At 31.9% G+C, this 12,889-nt stretch overlaps 1 protein-coding gene across 2 annotated transcripts in view; it reads right to left on the bottom strand.

Moving 5' to 3' along the window:
• LOC145293747 (uncharacterized) overlaps positions 1-4,684 on the bottom strand; it is a 340,430-nt gene extending 335,746 nt beyond the window's left edge. For both annotated transcript variants that reach the window (XM_080140226.1, XM_080140225.1), the window contains exon 1: positions 51-4,684. The gene's annotated coding sequence lies outside the window, so the exon portion shown is untranslated. The remainder of the gene's footprint in view (positions 1-50) is intronic.
• Between the last annotated feature and the right edge of the window lie 8,205 nt (positions 4,685-12,889).

The raw sequence follows: 12,889 nt of genomic DNA on the forward strand, positions 1-12,889 counted from the left end.
TGTGTGTGTGTGTGGGTGTGTGTGTGTGTAAAATAAAAATAATGACTTACCTTGTTGGGGTTATATATATCCCAGGATAGGAACGTGATTGTCGATCGTTCTTTTTTTCAAATAAGCGATAACCACTGTTCAAAATATACTACATAAGTATATATTCAAATGCAAAAGGTGTATAAATGCCAACAACATATATGCTCTTGTGATTATTTTTCAAACGTGTTAAAAAGTTTATATAAATAAATAAACAATTTATTTATATAAATGTTTTCGCACTTGTAAACAAATTGATTGTAATTACATACACGCGCGTATTTTATATCTCTTCATATGCACTGATATTTTCCCATACCATACAAGTAGAGTTACATGTGTATATGTTTCCTCGAATTCAAGTAAATATTACACGAAGATAATATGGTTGTGTATATATCTTACATGTAACGGATACCTATACGTATGGGACAAAATTATATATATATATATATATATATATCTATCTATATTTATATATCTATATATCTATATATATATACCTATATATATATATATATATATATATATATATATATATATATATATTAGATAATCTTTTTTCTGCGAAAGATGTCAAAAGTGTGCATACTCTTTCATTTAGGCACGTATAAACATTTTTAACTGATAAAATTCATTTCGTTATGAAGTATATATTTTTATATATGTCTGTATATTGTGTTCACAAGATTTTCATATATGCGTATATATATTCCCAAGCTAGAAAATGATGGTACTCCATTTGGAAAATTTAACAATAGGTACTTATGTATGTATACTATTTATAATTATATCTGCCTGCGTGTTTGTAAAAATGTGTGTAGGATTGAGCTACAAAAATAATCCAAACAAAAACAATTAAATACTGAACTATGTAAGTCAAAGTTCTGTTTATTCGTCTCTATCTGGCAATGAGTTAGATATTAAGAAAAATGTAAATATATATATATATATACTAATGAAAAAATTATATATATATATAGATAGATACTATATATATATATATATATATATATATATATATATATATATATATATTATATGTACGTATGTATGTATAAGGATTGTGTTATTAAATAATTTACATTATCTTAGAATACTTAATTTTTGAATTTCAAGATAGATTCAGGCAAGTTGATATCAATGGCTTCAAAAACAAGTTATTTTTCTTTTAAAATTTGCACAATATATTTTTTCTAATCGGGATTATTGCGTTATTTCCAACGTGTATGTTTATATATACAATTGTATATAAAAAAAAAACCTTCTTTTAATTAGGCATATGCATATGCATACACACGTGTGTATAACATAGGTCTTTATTCGTTCTAGTCTGTTTCGAAATGTAGTTATACACGCTGTTCTGTCTACGGATGTGGCGTGAAGTTGCAGACATTCTTATGGACACGAATTGTTTGTGTGTCGACACCTGTTGCCGGTTATTCCGTCGGAGACGCGGATATTTCTCTCTTGTTTAGTGCTGTTCCTCTCCTCCTTCCTCGGCTACGACCGATTCATCTCGCTATGAGGTCGCTAAGAGGGAGGCGGGCGGGTGTACAGTGATTGTTCCGAACGAGTTACAACAACTGACTCTTAGTCAACCTAGAATCGCAGACTCCGTGTACATTCGTCTGGTACGCGGTACCTCCCAAGACAATTAGTTCTTCTGGTTTTTTACCATATTCATACATATACATACATACACATACACACACATATCTATCTATCTATCTATCTATCTCTCTCTCTATATATATATATATATACACGGTAAGGCTTAAAGCTGTTCAAGTATCGATTTAGAAAAGATAGAGTTTATATGAGAATGTAATTCATCATTTTTCTTTCATACGAGTCTGTTGATTTTTAATGGGAGGGTTGTCGTTCAGCGACACACTGTCGAATCATCATAGAGTTTTAATATCGCTGTTATGTTCAATAAACGATATTGTATACTTGTTATATAAAAATATATGTGGTTTATTACATTGTTAGATGATTGTGTACATATGTAAGTGTGTGTTTTGTATTTCACCAATATATAAACAAGAACAAAGCTCACTTCATACAAATTGATTGACTTGCAGAATGTTTTTATACTTTTATTACGTGTACACGTATGTGTGCGTCAGTGTCTGTGTGTATTTTTTATATCTTATTTAAGTTTTTGTTAACATTTATGCATATATATATATATATATGTATAGATATATAAACAGGCAGAGAGAGAGAGAGAGAGAGAGAGAGAGAGAGAGAGAGAGAGACAAATATTACATTTTAATAATGCGTTTTTCTATATAAGTATGTCTGCCGATATTTATATATTTCTTCTTGATTGCTTAACAATTTTTATTATATATTAAACATACATATATTATATTTTAGTAATGGTTTAATGCATATATGTGTTTGTGTTTTGGCATATATATATATATATGTGTGTGTGTGTGTGTGTGTGTGTGTGTGTGTGTGTGTATTTGTCTATATATGCCTGTGCTTGTATATTACATATGTGTAAGTCGTGGTTTTAGATTTGTTGTCTAGATTTTGTATGTTTACCTTTATTTGTATAGTTTTATTTATATTATTTACTTATTAAACATGTTTATCTTTTATTATTTACTTATTAAAGATGTTTATCTGTTTAAAATGATTGTTACAATTCGTTTTATTGTATTATATTCTTTTACTAAATGTTCCCGTTGTTTTTTATATGCAAAGGAAGAACATATCTTGTATTCGCCTTTTCGTCCTTCTCTTTGTTTTATTCTTCTGTCTCTTCCTTCCTTTCTCCAATCTGTTGACTCCCCGTGTCCGTTTCACTGTCAGAAAATTTCTACTTTCACTTTCATTTTTACATCAATCCGCAATTTCTTCTGCATTCTTTTCTCCTCCACTTCAATCCTCTTCTTCATCCCCGCGATTATTTTTGATCGACCTCCGGTCACCGACCCTTAAGAATACAACACGTCAGTGCCTCGTCTTTCCTTTACACCCTCATTCCTTTCCCCCATTGTACTATCTCTTTCTTGTTTTCTTTTTCCAGCATTGCTTTCTTTTCAAATTTAAACACAGTGATTCGAACCGCGTACACCTGCCCAGAAAATACACGCTTATAAAACGTAACTAAACATACATCAATAGCGAAGCAAAACACGCACACATAAATAGGTTCATATTACTATACAAACCCGTATGTGAAGAGGCATAGGCGTAAAGAGTTTATGTAAAAAGTAACCGGACTGTCCCGCCTTTATACAGGGTCACATTACGTTTAAAGCAAACAAAAATAAATAAAACCTCGTTCCTTTAGTTTGGGGTATAAAAGCCGGGTTGTCTGTGTAGATTATAGTCCTTGATTAAGGGTACCACATCGGGGTGGTAAATTTAACTCAAAAGCTTCTGGAAACAATCCTGTTATTTATAAACCTTTTTTTTTTTGTCTTTTGCATTTTCTTTTTGGGCTCGTTAATGTGACGAATTTTTAGAAATATCTGTCTGGCTCACTTGCCATAAGTATACTGCTATATTTTTTTTGTATATGTATATGTATACATATATGTATTCGAATAATATTTCTCATCCACTTCGATAGATAGTACGACAGTGTTATCACTGTTTTAGGTGAATTAAAGTATGAATCGTTGTACTTGTAGCCGTAATCTGAGTGGCCTTAGTAGTATTCATATTGACAAACACTACTTATTTGGATCGTATTAATCAGAGTTGTAATAACATAGATTTGGTAATAGTAGCAGCAGTAGCAGTAGTATTAGTATATACATATACACCTATATATATATATATATATATATATATATATATATATGTGTGTGTGTGTGTGTGTGTGTGTGTGGGTGTAATTGTCAATAAATCTTTCTCAGGCTCTACATTTTCTAGACATATTCATACATGCACGTATATATATATATATATATATATATATGTGTATCCTTATGCATCCACGCATATATATATATATATATATATATATATATATATATATATATATATATCTGTGTGTATGTGTGTGCACGTGTATCAGTCTGCGTATGTGTGTGTACGTTTTTAAATATATATCACACAATATACTACCTATATATATATATATATATATATATATATATATATATATATATATATATATATATATATATATATATATATGCGGGTATGTGAAACCGCTTGTTGCAGTTGTTCGCGGGGCTGGCGTGGCGTTGAGATTACCGCGTAGTCGGTGGCCTGCGTTCGCGCTTATCGGTATGAGAGATGGAAAACAATTGTTGCTATATTTTGCAACGGGCTGAACAGCACTCCTTCTCTAGCAGTCTTTTTTTTTTTTTTTTTTTTTTTTTTACTTAATTCTAGTTTGTGCGTTTGTATGTTTGTACGATTTTTCTCATTTTCTTGGTCTTATCTTTCTTGTAAAATCAAATGAAAAAATAAAAACAACTAAAAATTAATAAATAGAAAAGTAAATATCCCCGAAGCAACTGTTTGAGAAGCAGTAGTACAAACGATGCCTCCGCTTCCTCGTAACAGCAGCTGCATCATCTGCTAAAAATGGTAAAGTAGTAGTCATATCGTTATAAATTGAATAGTATAAACTGAAGAGAGATAGAAAGATACTGCGTGTGTTTGGGGTTTTAGAATGCCCCTCTTGCGGCATATCAAACTTTTTTTATATATATTATATACGCAAACGCTTTAACTATTGAAAATTATAAACTCGAGGCGTTTATGGGTATCTATGCAGAACACCTAGTTAGCATATTTCATTTTTTTGCATCTTTCATTTATTAATTTATTAAATTGTTACATTCGAGTACAGACTACTTAAAAAAAAAATAACATCCCAACAGAGATTATACCATTCCTGTAATGGTCTGGTCTCTGTTGAATTGGGGCTTATGCTGGTTCTGTTTAGTTCTACGAGGTCTACCCTCCCTGGCTTTGCCTTCTCTATCTGAGAACTGGTTAATTCATTGCTAATAGCCTGGAACGCTTTAACGGGAAATGCCGACGGGGCTTCCCAGGTACGGTTTTCAGGTCAGAGTGCCCCTCCTCGGAGGCGCTGACTTCTCATTTCCAATTTCCGACCCTGCGGCAGTTCTTGTGATGGAAGAGCACTTACTACCCCCGCCCAGCACTTTCCATGTTAAGAATAAGTTTCAAAAACATGAGGTTATTATTTCAGTACGATCCGTATTCTGCATTTTGTGTCATTTTCTTGTTCTGTCTTTAGTTTTTGTAAATAGTGTAAATGTATTGCTTATTAGACTCATTTATTTTACGGCATATCAACCTTTACTTGCGTTTATTTAATATCAAGCATAATGACTATTTTAAACGATGATTGAATTTATCACGTTTAATTAATTTTTTGGGAGATTCTACAGAATTGAGATGAGATTTTTGAGCCGATAAATGGAGTTTTCAAATCAAAAACAATGTTACAATGGTTGCTTCTACGCTATGCAGTCGAAATTACCTGAATATTACTGAATTATTAAACAAAACAAATTTAATCGTGTTAGCAGTTTTAAAAATTGCCGTCATTTTGTTTAAATAAAAACGGACAAATTAACTCCCTTTTGGTCTCTCGTGTAGCTTACGATAATTTTCATCAAATTCTATTTTATATTTACTTTAATAAATAATTTTCTACCTGATCGATTTCGTAAGATTTGAATATAATCGTCTTTAAAATACGCGGAATGCGTTGATACCATTGTTTTCATGTGAACTTCAGGATTGTGATTTCCGAAATTTCGTCCCAATAGTGTAGAAGCGCCAATTTTTTTTTCTTGATAGATCACGACGCATCAAAGTCAAAGGTCATTCGAGGATGAAAGTAAATTGGTGGAAGTATAGCTTGTTAACACGGGAGGAGCATCATGACACAACTTGGGATGATAAATGAGATGAACTAAGTATGGGTTTTATTAAGCTTAACAAATATCAGAGGATCTATTCACATTTGTTGCATTTAATTATATTATAATCTGCATTAGTGCAATCACAATTACATTTAAGTTACCTAACTTAATGCATATCTATTATTTGAACTCTTTTGACTACCCTACCCCGCTTGGATGTTATTCTCAAAATGTTTCGGCCGATGTAAACCATGATCTTCTTCAGGAATACCTTGTCGAACTCAGGAGCCAAACTTCTAGATCTTTCGTCAACTTCCCGTGTGTCTCGTGAATTTCGAATCGAACGCTTTATTTAACCCGTGAGGGCAGCACGCTCTCGCTCCGACAGCCATGCCCGAATTATTCATGGTTGAATTATGTAAGTCTTCTACACGACGATGACTGATGAAAATACAGTATGCTGTCCCCGTAGATTAATGAAAGTTTTAACCGACCACATTCCCAAGTTAGTTAGAAAGATTTCGGAGTTTAAAAAATATGCATGAGAAGGTCGAAGGTTACATCGAATCGTTTACATTAAAATTTTGCTTATACATACACGCACACATAACAGACCAAATATCAATGTCTCATATATGATATGAAGAGAAACTGGATTCCTATGGAGATATCAATACTACCAGTTATAATAGGTGCTACAGAACTTATGAAGAAGAACCTGAAGTCCTGCCTAACAAATATTCCTGGTGAAGCAAGTGCAAAAGAATTGCACTTAAGAAAACAGCAAGGATACTAAAAAGAGCTATCGGTTGGTTTTAATAAACTGCAGGGCTATGTTGGCAGCTGGTTTCGCTGCCCTTATACCCAGCATTAAAATCTTCAAAGAAAGAAAAATAAAAAAGGCGCATATACATATACAGATATAATGACCAAATTTTTATATATATATATATATATATATATATATATATATATATATATATATATATACTAGCTGTACCCTGCCACGCGTTGCTGTGGCTCAAATTGGCGCAATGGAAACAGTTCCAAAATGAGAAAAAGCATGTTTCTTATAGGTTTAATTTTCCATTTTGCATGGGTACACAGTTTTTGTTGTTCCATTTTCTTAGCTGATATAGAGATTTTTCGGTTTGGTGACTCTTGAATACGTAATATAAATTGTCCATGTGAAAAAACACTCAGTTTGTAACTGTAAGGCCCACAATTGTAAAGATTGTTCCCTGTGCTTTGTTGATGGTTATTGCAAATGACAATAAAATTGGAAGGTTCAATTTCCAAAAGTGTAATGATGCATCCGGTGGAATCATAGGAATGCATGGAATGAAGATATATTCATCTGTGAAAGGTCTTGTTAAGATTGTTGTTTCTATGATATTGTTTGTTAATTTTTTTTTTACTGCAAGCTATGTGCCATTGCAAAGCTTTGATTGGTTTATATTTCACAATATGATAATTAGTACACCAAAGTTCAGTTGCAATACATGCGGTGGCATCCCTGGCAAATATAGCTGTTGGATAATTAACCACTTTATCTGCTTTCACAACAGTGTCGATGGATTTGTATTTGACTACCTCACTTGAAATTTTACATTGAATAATAGCGTTAAGTTCATGGGTATCTTTGTATTGACCTGCAAGAATAGCTCATTCACTCAGTCAAATGGAATTCTTATAATTTGAATATCTGCAAAAAAATTTTAAACTAACTATTCTTTTGATGAAATAAAATTACAGAAATTACAGAAGTTAAAAGTCAAAGAATTTTGCCCTTAACTCTGATCAGCTGGCACTTTTTCGTACCCAATTTCCCACAAGTGATGCAAAAGTTTTTGTGCAGATCGAACAGTCGGAAACTGGACATGCATATGAGTATTTGAGCCAAGCATTTATTTCATCTGCTGGAGTTGATTGAAGAATAACAGGTAACATTTGTCTGAAATCTCTTGCAAACAATATTACTGCATTCCCACTGGTCTGACATTACCACGCAAATCTTGCAAGGATCGACCAAGAGCCTCAAGTGATTCTTTGCGTACCATTGTACATTTATCATAAACAATAAGTTTGCATTTCTGCAATATTTTTCCCCATATTGGATGTTTTGGAGATGTCGAACATGAGATTTTTGAAAAATTGAATGTTTTAAAGTAGAATAAATAATCCTTCTACTTGGCAGCAAGGTCGCAGGTATTCCTCATGCAGTAAGGGCTAAGGCTATGTCATTTTGTTACCAAATGGCTGCCAAAATCAATTTAATTAGAAAGGTTTTACCAGTTACTTCTGGTGGTGTTCAAGGTAGCAGTAATTTCCAAATAATTTCTATTCTCACAGTCAGTAAATTAGGTGACTAAAATAGGATTTATCCATGTTTTGGCAATGCCTTATTCACTGTAATTAATTTAGGAGACTAAAATAGGATGAGGGATTAGAGATGGACAGATAGAGAGGAAGATATATAGATAGGAAAGAGAAAGTGAGAGGAAAATAGAGAAAGAGAAGGAGATAGAGAGATAAAGGGATTGGTAGATAAACAGAGAGAGGGGAGAGTTAGAAACAGAGAAGGATGAGACAGAGGAAAGGAGAGAGATAGAGGGAGTTAGAGAGAGAAAGGGGCTCAAAGAGAGATGGAGAGGGTGATATAGAGAGAAAGATAGATTGAGAGAGGGAAAGGGGGAGATGGATAAAGAGAGATATTAAGAGAGGAAGAGAGAGGGGAGAGAAACAGAAGGTGAACTACACTTCAGCGTTTGTTTCTTCGTTCAGTAGAGAAGAAATCTTTCGAGACTGAGGCAATTTTAATGTTTTGTTATTATTTAGAGTACCCATTTTTTTGGGGGGGGGTAGATTTTCCTCACATTAGAAACCGATCGGGTTATCTGTACTTTCACTTAACAAATTAATAAAAGAAAAACATATTGTAAAATTTGAATTTTACATGAAAATACTATTTTAAAAAATAGCATGATAACATAAGTGCATAAGTGCCACTTTAGGTGGTACTCCTTGGTCGTTGTGTTCCATGGCGACCAGCATAATTATTTAATAGTCGCTCCCTTAGCCTCCCCTCCAGTTCAAGGTTGATGCATGCGCACGTAACATTTTTTTTATTTACTGACGTTGGCTTAGTAACTAAACGATTTATTGATAATTTCGTAACCCTTAAACGCATGTCGGAAGATTTAAATTGGTTCATTATTGTTGTAATGAAAAAAAAAAGTTTCATTCAACACAAAACAAAAAACACATATTAATGATAAATGATTTATTATTGTATTCATTGTGAAGCGAGGTGCTTCAAACAGCTCACTTAAAATTAATTTTTCAAAAAACATTAATAAGAAAATAAATATTTAGAAAAATTAATTAAAAACAAATAATCAGACTTAGCTTGTTATAATAGGTGTGAGTTTATTTGCCCTGGTGTATCACACTCGTGTTATTTTTAGTCAGAAAATAAAGAAGAAGAAATCCTTCACGACTGGTCAAATGTTTTTGGCGATAAGTTGGGATGAAACGATAAATTAATTTTGTTTAGAAAATTCGTTCGGGTAAGGAGCGGCGTGAATAGATCAGAAGAATGTATTTTCTTTTTTGTGTGGTTTCGCCATTGGAAACGGGACAGGGTGTGTCGCGCACGAGCGACAAAGCGTGGCAGGTACGCGTCTTACACCTCTGGGGTGCGCGAGCAAAAAAGAGGGCGCGAGACTCCTCGAATTTGGCGCCACGGCTTTTTTTGTCTTTTTCTTGGAGCTCTCCGGAAACGGTGAATGTTCAATGTCACTGTCAAAATTAGTTCCGGGGTAGACGCTACAATTGAAATTTACTAATTTTTAAATAAAAAAGTTTTAAAAAAATTAATAAAAAAATAGTTGCTTATGTGCGCATAAAAAACTTCTTTTTTTTTTAGATTAGGTCCACCTTCGAATCAGGGGGTCTAATAAACACCATTTGGGGGGGGGGATATTAAAAAAAAAGTATATAAAAGTCGTCATTTAAAAAGAAATTTAAAATCAAATGTTTGTAAAAGTGAGAAATTATTAATAAATGTTTAGTAATATTTTCCGGTGCTAGTGCAGAGAGTTATCCGCGCTATTTTTTAAATCGTGTTTTTTTTTATTCCAACCAATTATATATCGAAAAACAAAAACAAAAAAAAATCAAAAAGCAAGCAACAAACTTTTTTTTTTGGTCTCATATAATAAAGAAAAAATGTGTAAATTAAAAAATTTGGAAGATAATCAAATGAATTATGCTTTTTTTTGTTTTTTTTACGTACTAAACAGAAAATGAAATCTTTCGTCAATTCGTGGCTGTGAAATGAATCGAACCGGAAGTTCAGTTTTATCAACAGAACAGATTCGCAGTAACGGTTACAAAATATATTTATTTTATTTAATATTTTAATTTTAATAATTCGCGAGGTAAATTTATTTTAATAACCTAAAATATACCTCGACTCTAAAAATGGGGTGTCTGAAAATTTCAAATAAATTGGTAACGTAGAAATATGGTTTAATTCGTTTTGAACGAACCAACTTTACATTTATATATATATATATATATGTATATATATATATATATATATATATATATATATATATATATATATATATATATATATGACCCGGATAAAGAGAACCAAATGTAAGAAAACGGGTATAAGAGAGATTTTCTCTGGTCTCAAATTAGAGCATGGGTTAATGTACAGGATAACCCCGAAATAAGAAACTCTAATATAAGTGTGACCCGGATATAAGATAGTTGCGGGCTTGGATAAGAAGTTTCTGATATCCGGATTGCAGTGTATATATATATATATATATATATATATATATATTTATATATATATATATATATATATATAAACATTGTCACTGTTTGTTTTGCGTATCTCTTTGTGTACGTGTGTCTGAGGTTGTTCTCTGTGGACAAAGAAACGACTGGTTGAATTATATTTTTAAATGTGTGTGGATGTACTTAGATAAGTTTTGCATGGGAATACCTCAGATATGTAAAAAAAAAATGATAATCAAAACGTCTGATTAAAGAATCCAGTTCCACACAAACAATTACCCTCCGTCATCAAAGATGCTTTTTGTAGCAAACTAACATAATCATTAAATTCGAGTTTTATGTCTTAACGTGCAAAACAAAGCTATTATGACTTTTTTCACTACACTTCATTGAGTATTGTCATGTTCTGAAAGGCGTTTCAAAAGGACATCACAACTTCCCTTGTTAAGAATGACTTTTGGAATAGACACCAGGAACCTTCTTATCTTAAATACGGCGTTCGACATAAACATCCCTAACATCCTCAGGTAAAGAAAGTATTCAGACTAGTCAACCAAATTTTTTGGCGAGGGGAGGAGGTTCCAAAGTAATTCTCTCAAATGTAATCGTGATAATCGTTGTCAGCATACCCATCCACAAATGCTATAAAACAATCGGGGTGGCAGTGTCTGTAGGAGATAAGTAGATTTGTTTGTCGCGCGTGCGTAGAAACTTGACAGCCAGTGAATTACAGTGCATAATACAGGTTTTTATATCTCTGTAAGTACTTGTCTCTGAAAGATTTGAATGCCATTTTCTTAATCAGCATAGTCGAAAAATAATGAACGCTGTCATTGTAAAGATGGAGTTAATGTACAATCCCCCAACCCCCAAAAAGGTAACATATGCTCAATCGCGAAAATCAGTCCGGAAAAGAAATTTTAAAAATTTTTTAAATTAATAAAATACTCCTCATAAATCAAAATTTGTGAACACACAAGTATGTGACAAAGTATTGTTTCCCTATGTAATGAAATTTACGTTAAAACTGTAACATGAGATATCGGTGAAAAATTCGGTATTTGTGTATAAAGTCATAATCTAACTTTCAAAAACACAGCAGATGAGGAGGGAAAGCACAAAATTAATACACTTCTTACTTATATATTTGGAAAATATTAAGATATAATTTATGTACTTTATTTAAATATACTTTATTTTAACCTGCACACCCTGTTACAATCGCGAAGAACTTTAAAAAGTACATAGCAAGCATACCCGGTGAACCAAGTGCAAATGAAATACAAACGATTGCACTGAAAGGGACGGCTAGAGTCCTGAAAAGATCTCTTGGTTGGACTCACTAAAATAGGGGTAAATGTCTGACATCTGGTTGGATGTCCCATCCCCTAGAAGAAAAAGTTTAAGAAAAATGAAAAAAAAAGAGACTGATCAAAAATATCATTCATTAGATTCGTAATTAATATGTTGTTTGAATGTAATGTTTTTTCATATGTGAGAAATATATACATTGAAAGACAGTTCAAGTATATTCTCTTACTAATGCACATTTTTAAAACTTCTGAAATTGTAAATACTCTGACACATTCATTGTTTGCTTTTCATGTTTCTGTAAATAAATACATTTTAAAATATCTAAACAATTTGACAAATTATATAACATATATTATTATATTATATATATATATATATAATTATGTATTTTTATATATATTTTATCATAAGGTGCGCGAAAAATTAACATAAAATATAATAAACTATAAAAACAGTTTAAGTATTTTAAAATGTGAATATTTCACATATGTTAAAAAACATTGAATTCGAATAATACATTATGTACGAATCCGGTGGATGATGTTGCGAAAAATTTATTTTTAAATCGGAAAAGATCGTAATAGATTACACATGTTTTAATAAAGTGTATTTAAATAAGGTACATTAAAAACGTAACTATGTTTAAAAAATAAAATTAATTACTGGGACAAATGTACAAAGCGAGAGAGTGCGAACGAGAGGAAATAAATGTTTGTTGGATTTTTTCTTCGGCATCGCCGCGAAATTTTGTTCTTCGACATAAAAAGAAATGTAAAAATCGAGCGAAAGAGAGTTGGAAATAATATATATATATATATATATATATATATATATATATATATATGCGTGTG

Source organism: Euprymna scolopes, chromosome 15, assembly GCF_053919585.1.
Source record: "Euprymna scolopes isolate OS-2025 chromosome 15, ASM5391958v1, whole genome shotgun sequence".
In the NCBI taxonomy this organism is placed as follows: domain Eukaryota; kingdom Metazoa; phylum Mollusca; class Cephalopoda; order Sepiida; family Sepiolidae; genus Euprymna; species Euprymna scolopes.